Here is an 11,175-nt window from a genome sequence, read left to right on the forward strand (position 1 = left end):
AGGTCCTCCTCATTCTAACTCTAAATATTTTAACCACTTACACTAGAGGCTTCCTTCTAATGTAACCTATAATTTATCCTATATATCTTGTTTATACTTAGCTGTTTCTAAATTATCTCCTCTGTTAAACTGTGAATTACTTATGAACTAGAATTGCCTTTTGCCTTTCTTTGTATCCCAAAGCTTAACATTTAGACCTGGCACATATTAGGTGATTAATAAATGCTAGTTGGCTAACTAACTATGCAGTCAAAAGGATAATATGCTTGTTTAAGGACAAAAGGAAAGAGGGAGAAAATGAATTCCACTTCTGAGACTTGGAAAATGCAAAAATCAGGTGGAGGAATGAATGGGGGCAATGGATCAATAGCTCAATAGATCAAAATACAATCTTTGAAGACCATGAACAAGAAGCTATGAACAGAGAATCAGCTCCAACAAAGTAGTGCCAGATGTTAACACCAGCAGGAGACTCACAACCAGAAATTTCAATTTACCATAACACTCCAACTCTAGATTAATCAACAATTTGGGGTAAATAACAATAATAATAACTCTTAACATTTATATAAAACTTTCAGATTTGCAAAGGGCTTTACATATGTTAAGTCATTTGATCATTTAATCCAAGTGGTATTTGTTGAATACCCAAAATTGTTCCCCAAGTTTTACTTCAGTAACCCAGAAGGACTAAGGCAAATTTGTGGGCCCAGCCATTTTGTTAAACAAGCAGACTAAGGTGGCTTTCAAGGCTCCTAATTGCTTTTGTTTCCATTTTGTCTAAAATTCATTTTTGCAGATAATGAAAGAAAAGTAAATCAAATTATCATTCTTATTCCTTAAATCCTTCAAAGATTCTTCATTAGTAAAGCATCAGTTCTCTGGGAGTAGCAGCTGCTCTTATTTGTCCCTTCTTCTGGAAGAGAAATGTGACATCAGAGAGATGATGGATGCCATGATAGGCTAGTGAATTGGATTTAAGGGAGGGAATCCCATACAGAGTCACCAACCTCACTCTTCCAGAGCCATCTGGGTCCAATTACAAGATATAGATCAGGACGACTGGAGTTGACCCTTGACAGCAGGGACAGAAGGGGTCCTGAAAGAGTGAGTCCCCAGAGGCCCACTTCATAGGGACAACATATACAGAGAAGGTTCTCTCTCTTGAGGATCGTGTAGTAGAAAGAATCCTAAGGATTCTTAACCCCAGGAAACCTGGAAACCCAGGAAAGCTGGTCCAAACCTCCTTACTGAGCAGCCACAGGCAAGTCACTCTCTCTCTTTGTTATATCTTATAATAAATAATAAAATAAAAATCCTCTGGCTGAGACACAGGGTAACAGTGGAGATGACTGGCTTTCAGGCATAAAAACCTGGGTGCAAGTCTGCCTTCAACGTGTCCTCATTGTGTGATCCCAGACAAATCACTTACACTCTTGGTACCTAGCTAATTCTGACATTAAACTACAGAGAAGTTGCTGACAGAACATTTATTAAGCAGAGTCAGGTAAATGGTACAGTGGCAACAAAATGGGACTTGAAATCAGAAAGATAGTTCAAACCCTGTCTGACATTTGCTAGCTGTCCAGTGACCGTAAGCAAATTTTATAACCCCTCTCTTTAGCTGTAAAATGAGAATAATAATAGCACTTACTTCACAAGGAAGATCAAATGAGATAACATATAAAAAGCACTGTGCATGCCTTGAAAAGCTATATAAATGCCATCTATTATTATAATATGAGGTAGCCTATCATGGTTGTCCTATGAATGTTACAGAAAATAAATGTTAAAGAACCCTAAGAGAGAGAAAGATCACTTCTGAGTGGAAAGATAAGGCATTTCAATGGGAGAAACAACATACACACGAGAAGGGATGAACAAAATTGATTATTAAGATTCTAGACTTAACTGGAATAAAAAGGCTGAATTAAGCAGTCCTAGGAAAAGAGGTTAGTTAGATCAGGGCTTCTAGTTTTCTAGTGACCCCTTTTTGCCCAAGAAATTTTTATATGGTCTCAGATATGTAGATGTATAAAATAAATAGGTAAATCAAGAATTTACTGATAATCATAATTTTACAAGCTCCACATTCAGTTACAGTAGCCCATAGGGGTCACAGTCCACAGTTTAAGAACCTTTGAGCTAGATGAGGGGAAGCCAAATTACTGAAGTTCTGGAATGTCAAGTTTAGGAATATAAACTTTATCCTTCAGGTAACACAACCATTAAAGATGTTTTGGATGAGTTGTTGTTGTTTTAAAGTTAGTGATTTAATGAAAACAGAATTTTAAGATTACTCTAGTTTCAATGTATGAGAAAAATAAGCTGAAAAGTCAAAGGCAGGGAAGTGGATTAGGAGGCTATTAGAATAATTTAACTATGAGGGGAAATGAGCCTGGACTAGGTTAGTGGCAATGAATATAAAAATGAAGAAAAGATCTTTAGATAGTTTGAAAGCAATTTAGTAGGACTTGGTATGGATCAATATGGAGATTGAAAGAGAATGTTGAATCAAAGATGACTAAAGGACACAGGAATGGGATGATAAAGATGTGGTAAAGCAGGTTGTACCAGGCCCAAGATTACATTATAAATTAGGACTGCTTCACCAAACTTTCAAATAAGACATTAATGGGGTCACACCTATGACCACTATAATTTCCCTTTTTTCTTCATCTTTATTAATGGGCTTGTTCAGTGACTTAAAGAAGCATAGGGAAAGTATGTCAAAAGACCAGAGCTAGTGAGCTTTATAGCCAGAAAATAGCCTTCTCTGTTTTTAAAGTTTAAAACCTAAATTGTATAGTGACACCAGTAGATGAGCAAAATAATTAAGACATTGTCTCTTCCTTTGTTGAGCTATGCCTATGACAATATTTAGTTCAATAGGCATTTATTAAATGATTTCTATGTGCAAGGCACACTGTGCATGGGTCTGGAGAAATAGAAGTAAGAAATAGTAGTTACTCTTGCATTTTAGCAAGAGGGACAAAACAAGCACATAAGTAAATATAAGGCAATATAATGGCAAAGTGCATGATTAAGTATATTAGTAAGATGTGAGATTCCAAAGAACGTAGACAAAGGCTCACACTAAGTTGATCTAATTCATGGGTTCTTTTGTCACAGCCTATGCTCTTTGATGTGTTCTCCTTCTTAGCTACATCTTGGTCCATAAGGGTAATTTTATTCAGAACCATAGCTTAGGAGTCTGGGCCTATGTTCCTTTTATTCAGTCATACTTTAAAGCTAATACTAGTTCGATAACTTCTCCCACAGAGATTTTAGATATTATTTTAGTATTTTTAAAAGGAAATGAAATATTGGGTGGATGTTACAGTTTAAATATTATCTGTGAGGAGTCTATATAGAGTCCATGCTGTCCCCTTATATATTCATAGTTTGCAAATAAATTTAGTTGAAATATTAATATAAGAAGGGTAGAAGAGATAGGGATCACACCATGGCTATCTTAGTTCTCCATTTTGTCCTCTTGGGAAAATGAAGCCACAGACACACAGCCAAAAACAGAGCAGTCTCCCTAGGCAAAAGACTTTTTCTGGGTGATGGCCCAAGATTGGGTCACACTGAGGTAGACAAAAGCATCTAGAACTTCCCATATGTGTCCCAGTCTTGGGGGAAATGGGCCTCAAATACTTTTGAATGCACTTATCTTCAGTAGATTTTCTAAGGCTAGACATGAGTTGATAGGAAAGTTCCTGTGATGCAATAAAGGTAGCCATCAATCGTCCTAATTGCCTTTATCTGAATCTCCCTCCTCCTTTTCTGGGTAAAGAGACCAGTTATAACTAATCTATATCAGAGAGGTCATATGGACATGAAAGATGGGAAAACTATTAGCTGAAGACATCAGGGGAAGCCTCATGGAAAAAGGGGCAATCCTAGGGCTTGTTTTTGAAAAAAGTAAAGGCTTTCAATAAGCGATAATACAAATGGAGTGTATTCTAGATGTGATAAGCACAAATGTACAGAGATGGAAGAGTGGTGGAACAAGATCAGGGAACATCGAGTAGTCCTATCTGACTAGAATAGAGAATATAACAGCATAAACTAAATATGTTTGTGTTAGACTATGGAGTTCCTTATGTGCCAGAATATAGAATTTTCATTTTATCTTCTATAATAGGGAATTATATAAGGCTAAGGAAGAAACTAATACAATCAGACCCACGTATTAAGAAGATTACTTTGGCAGCAATGCAAAGAATAGAATGGAAAAGAGATAGACCAGAAGCAGGGAGACCACTTTAGAGTGATTTAAGAGAGCCTAAACAAAAATTACAACTTGTTTGTACTCAATAAGTAAACCCTATGCTTCCACCCTCAGATACCATATAACAGGGAAAAAATGGGAAAATTTCTGAATAACAAGAATAATAACAATTGATGGCAATAATAGTTAACATATAGCACCTATTATACACCAGGTACTGTGACAAGCACTTTGCAAATATTACTTCATTAGATCCTGAAGAACTTGTTCATGTGTAACTTGGAAAGTGCCTATATAATTATTAATTTTAATTTTTCTCTTCTTTATTTCCTTGCAATGTAACTGGTTTTAAATTCATCTTTGAAATTTTACCAATTTAACGGCTTCCCTTTCTTGGTAACAATTTCATTGCTAATTCTATCTTAGTCAGGTTAGGCTTTTTGTGATTATTTTCTCATATCTATTGCTCATCTGATCCACCACATGTCCCAGATCAGCTTGTCTAGGCCCTATCTACCTTCAGTGCCCCACTAACTATTTAATAGTCTTCTTTGCTTACTTAGAAATTCATTGTATAATGCATTCATTTATGCATGATGTATCACCAAAAAGGAAGGCAATCTTAGAGATCATCTGAAAGAAGGATCACCTGAAAGAGTCCTGACCCAACTGCATCCAGAAGGCGTAGCTCTGATCCTATGAACTCATTTTTATGTGGACATCAGCCCTGAATCTGTAGCTGGTGTACAGTCAGACAACCAATTTAGAGCAAAGATCAGAATTAGTAAAACAAAACAAAACAAAAAACAAAAACAAAAACAAAAACAAAAAAAAAACAGAAGAAAGAATAATAATGAGAAAATCATATGATGTATAAATGAAAAAATCAGTCCTGAATATCAGAAATAATTAACAGTGAAGAAGGATAATAGTGTAAATGACATAGACATCAATTATCATTGTTTTATACAGACATTTAATGAATATAAATCAATTGTTATATATAAAACACATAGACAAAAAAACTCTAAAACATCTTAGTCAATCAACATTTGACTTACTTTCCTAGCAGAGATGGAGGCCAAAGGCAATACCAGTTTAGAATATAAACTCCTTTACAAAATCTCACAAAGAAAGGATGATTATGAACAGTATTTCTTCATAATACAGAGAGAAGGTGGAGAGTAAAATCAGTTTAAAGAAAACTTGGCAGGACATTCAACTAAGTAAAACTATCCTTGGTGTATTTGAAGACAAGAACGGAAAAAAAACAAAACAACAACAACAAAAAAAAGAAAAATAGAAAAGATGTGCAAATATATTTATAACAAACTTTTCACCATCAAGTAAAGCAAGAAATACTAATTGTGGGATCTCACATCAGAATCCCAGATATCCTTATAATTTATGCTATAGAGAACAAAGTCCAAAAAAGCAGCCCAATTAGACTGAATGCTCATTTAAAAGATTCATAGCTAAAGACAACTGTTTGTTTTTTGTAATTTTAAAAAGATATTACTTAGGTCCCTTTTGCCCATCAATTCACCTCCCCACAAGTAGAAGCCCTCCCTTATAACAAATAAAGCTAAAGAAAGCAAGATATTGGTTACATGTAAGAATGTATGTGCCATTAGTGAATCACATCTCTATCAATAGGTAGAAAATATGCTTCATTATCAGTTTTCTAAAGATATGATATGTCAAAGTTCTAGAATCATTCAGAGTTATTCCCTTTTCTATCTTGTATGTTGTCCTCCTTCTTTTGGAAACTTGACTCCATATCAGTTTAAATGTCTTTTTATGTTTCTGTGAATGTTTCACAATATAAATCATGTCACATAGACCATTAAAATTTTTAGTTACTGCTTTGTTTTCAGTTCTTTATCTAAACAAAAAGTGCTGCCATAAATATTCTTGTATATAAGATTCCTTCCTTTGGTTCCTTACCTTTTTGGAGTACATGTCTAATAGTATTCTTAGTTATAGGATTAAGTAGTTTAGTGACTGGGGGAATAGTTCCAAATCATTTTCTAAAATGGTTGAACCAATTCACAGGTGTAAAACAGTGCCCTAATATGATAGTCCCCCACAAGTCCTCTAGTAATCTCTATTTTCCTCTTCTATCACCTTTGCTACACACTGAAGAAACAAAGAAACACACACACACAAAAAAAATCAACAGCCCCTGCTTTCAAGGATCTCAGTCTAATGAGAGATATGATATACAAACAACTATGTACAAACAAGATACATACATATGCACATACGTATATATGATAAATTGGAGATAATCTCAGAAAGAGATAATACTAAGAAAAACCAGGAAAGGCTTTTTGACTTTACCTGATACTTGAAGGAAGCTAGAAAAGGCAAGAGGTGGAGGTGAGGAAAGAAAGACTTTCAGGCATGAGGTACAACTGGCAAAAATGCACAATCACAAGATGGAGAGTCTTGTTCTTAGAACAGCAAGGTGGCCAATATCACTGGATTGCAAAATATATAGAGGGAAGTAAGATGTAAGGAGATTAGAAAAGCAGAGAAAAGTCAGGTTATGGATGTCTTAAAACCAAACAGAAGAGCCTGAAGACAATAGGGAGCCACCAGAGTTTATTGAATAGTGGGATAACATGGTCACGTATGTGCTTTAGGAAGATCAATCTGATAGCTGAATGGAAAATCTCCTGGACATAAGATGATGAGCATTTACACTAGGGGGGTGGCTGTCAGAGGAAAGAAGGCAGTGTATGTGACAAATGTCAATAAGGTCAATTCAACAGGACTTACCAACTGATTGGATATGGGGTAATGGCAGTGGTAAGGCAGAGTTAAGAATCAAGGATGACACCTAGGTTGCAAGCTTGGGTGATTAGGAGAATGGTAGTAATCAAAACAGTAAAAAGGAAATTAGAAAGAGAGAAAGATAGTGAGTTCAGTTTTGGACATATCGAGTTTAAGATGACTATGAGATATCCAGTTTTCGACCAATTGGCAATTAGAATTATAAATTTGGAAGTCTGAAAAGAAGTTAGTAATGGATAAACATCTGAGAATCATCTGCATAGAAATAATAATTGAATTAATGAAAGCTGATGAGATCACCAAGTAAGATAATATGCAGGGAAAGGAGGTCCCTGGAAAGAGTGATGGCTAATACCCAAGGTTAATGAACAAGACTTGAGAAAGATTATCCAGGAAAGAAATCAACCAAGAAAAAGCAATGTCATGAAATCCTAGAGAAAAGAGGACATCAATAAGAATAGGATAATTAATCAAAAGCCATCAGAGAAATTTAAGATTAAGGAAAAGAATGAAAAAAAGATGAAATTTGAAAAGTCCTGAGATTTGGCAATTAAAAGATTTTTGGTAACTTTGTAGAAAGTTGTTTCAATTGAGTGATAGTGTGGGAAAACAGAAGAGAGTTAAAAAGAAAAAGAAAAAGGAAAAAGATGGCAGCATTAATTGTAGATTACTTTCTTAAGGAACTTAGCCATGAAAGGGATGAGAACTAGAGTGTAGTAGATAATGGGAATGGAAGGAACTAGACATTTTTGAAGAAGAGGGAGACACGAGCATGTTTGTAGGCAGCAGGGAAATATCCAGTAAAGAAGGAGAGATTAAGGAGAAAGTGGAGATGACAGAGGGGATAATCTGTTGGAGAAGACTGGATGGAATGGCTCACTTGGACACGCAGACAAGGCCCATTTCTTGGCAAAGTGAAAGGAGACAGTTTTGAAAATATCTGAAGAATATGAGATGAGGAGGAGAGGTAAGAGGTTGCTTTTGGCAAATGATTTCAATGTTTTCAGTAAAATATTAGGCAAATTTCTTAACTGAGAGGTTGGAGAGAAAACCCTGAAAGATTTGAGAATAGATGAAAAAGCTTCAAAAAGTTACTGAGTGAATGGGATAGTGGATTAATTAGCAAGTTATATGCCTTGCCATAATGCAAACTCAGTTGAGATTATGTAGCATACATTTGTAGAGGCCCAAAGAGCACAGTTATGTGAACTTCTCTAGCTTTTTTCAATAGCATGTGAGTAGAAGTGAAGGCAGAAGATGGTAGAAGTAATTCAAGTAATTCCAGGGAAAAGAATTGAGAGAAGATATTGAACGTCATGATGAGAATAAAGAACATAATTAAGGGCTGCAAGGCAAAGGTAAAGATAGAATGACCATAGATTCTGATCAGATAAAGGAATTTCACGGTTCATGATCATAGTAGTAGAACTCTTGCATGATGATAAGATCAAGGTATAACTATTTCTGTGTGTGGCTGAAGTCAAGTGGAGGAATAAGTAAACTGAAAAATTGGGATGTTGAATGAGAATGTCAATATATGTGTAGAAGTACCCTCACACGAATGCAAAAGTTGAGAAGAGAGAAATTGTAAGCACCGAACTCACTGAGGAAAGGAATATCCTAATAGGTTGGTGGTTACAGGTACCAGGATCTTGCTTGAGTAAGAAACATAGATTGAATGAAAATCAAAAGAAGAGAGGTTACTGAATGGTAGAGGAAAAGTGTGGAAGTGGCAGTGGGAAGCTAGGAGTGTTCTCCCGTCATAACTTGTGTGTTGGGACATGGAAAATGTGTAATGAGTGCTGGAAAGAATAGCCAGGGAGTAGCATCTTTAGGAGGAAACAACTCTCAGTGAATGCAAGAAGATAGAGGGAGTATGAAAAAAAAAGTTTTAAGCATTTAAAAAAAGACTGTGGAAATCAGTCAGTCAACCAGAATTGATTGAGCCCTTACTATGTGCCTGGCACTGTAGGTTTCACATGGCTGGAGGGAGTAGCTTTAGAGTGATATGTTAGGGGAGGTTGGATTGAGAGGGATAGGAATAAGAATAATAGCTATAAAAAACAATTGGTTTCCTTTTTTTTTTTTTTTTTTTTTTCATTTCAAAACTGTCTAACTTCTTTGACCACTTATCTATCTATGGGGAAATGGGTCTTTTTCTTCTATAGTCTTCTCTAAAGCTATTTTCCATCTACTTTATATTTATACTGTATGTGCTTATATATATATATACATATATATGTATATATATACATATATATATATACACACATACACACACACTCATTGATGTTTTAATCATTTCCTAGTATATTGGACCTTTATCTGATAAATTTGTTATATTTTTTCAAATTGTTTCTCATCTGACTCTAACTGCATTTTTCCCACTTAATAGTATTTTATTTTTTTCAATTACATGTAAAGATAGTCTTCAACATTCATTTTTGTAAGATTGAGTTCCATGCATTTTTTAACTCCTTTTCTTACCTCCTCCCACTCCAAGACACATAGCAATCTATAGGTTACACATATGCAATCATTTTAAATTTCCATGTTAGTCATGTTGTGAAAGAAAAATCAGAATAAAAGGGAAAACGACAAGAAAGGAAGAAAAAAATGAAAACGGTATGTTTTGATTTGCATTCATTCTCCATAGTTCTTTCTCTAGATGTGGATGGCATTTTCCATCACAAGTCCATTGGAATTGTCTTATATTACTGTATTGTTGAGAAGAGCTAAGACTCTTGATCATCATACTGGTCTTGTTGTTTCTGTGTACAATATTCTGGTTCTGCTCACTTCACTTAGCATCAGTTCATGTAAGTCTTTCCAGGCCTTTCTGAAATCAGCCTTTTTATCATTTCTTACAGAACAATAATATTGCCTTACATTCACATACCATATTGTATTGAAGTATTCCCCAAATGATGAGCATCCACTCAGTTTTCAGTTTCTTGCCACTACAAAAAGAGCTACTACAAATATTTTTGCACATGTGAGTCCTTTTTCCTTTCTTATGACCTTTTTGGGATGCAGATCCAGTAAGGGTATGCAAAGATTTATCACCTTTGGACATAATCTAGCTGCATTTATTTTGCTTGTGTGGAAGCTTTTACATTTTAAACAAAATTGATTTTATCTTTTTAAATCATTTCTGTCCTTCATTTAGGTAAGATACGGTGGTGAATTTTTTACTGATACGACCCTGTATATTTAGGTGTTATGGAGTTTATGATTGTATGTGGTATGACATAGTCATTTAAACCTAACTACTACCAGAATATTTTCTAATTTTTTCAGGTAATTTTTATCCAACAAGGAATTCTTAACCCAGTATTAAGTGTCCCTGAGTTTAGCTGATATCCTATTATATTTGTGTATAAGACTTGTTTACTTAATCCATTTCACTAATTAATTTTTTAACCTGAACTACACTGTTTTAATGATCCTCACATACTGTATAAGAAGGTTGAAACTACCCCATCTTGCTACCTTAGGAACATCGCAATTAATCAGTCCTTTCTAGCCTTTGGACTAAATGCTGAAGGCTTGGAATGATAGAATCATGTTAGGCTGGAAACTAAGGTGGTACCCCTCAATTGGAGAATGAACAAGGAGATCAATTTGTAAAATAACAACAATATATAAAAGACAAGCAACTTAGAAAAACTTAAGAATTCTGATCAATACAATGACCAACTACAATTCCCACAAACTAATGATAAAGCAGGCTATCAGGTGATGGACTCAAGGGACAGACTGAGATTTTACTTTTTGGACATAATCAGTGTGGAAATTTGTTATATTTGACCATGTATATTTATTACAAGGGCTTCCTTTTTTCTTTTTTCTTTACTTCCATATGGGGTGCTGGTGGGACAGAAAATAAGATTTGTATTAATTTAGAAAAATATAGTCTAAAATTAAGAAAAAAAACTAAAATAAATAGGGTAGGTAAAGGAATATGGTTATGCCCCAGGGATTATCTACAAATTATCAAACAAGTTAAAGGATGAATTATTCCAGAAAATGTACCAAGTATGATTTTTAGCATACCCCGGAAGAGGAATTGCCTTAATGGAAGAAGAGTCCTCAGCTTCAGCCTCAGCTAGGTCCTTTTCCCTCTTTTCCTTTGGCTG

The sequence above is a fragment of the Antechinus flavipes genome, chromosome 2, assembly GCF_016432865.1.
Source record: "Antechinus flavipes isolate AdamAnt ecotype Samford, QLD, Australia chromosome 2, AdamAnt_v2, whole genome shotgun sequence".
NCBI lineage: Eukaryota > Metazoa > Chordata > Mammalia > Dasyuromorphia > Dasyuridae > Antechinus > Antechinus flavipes.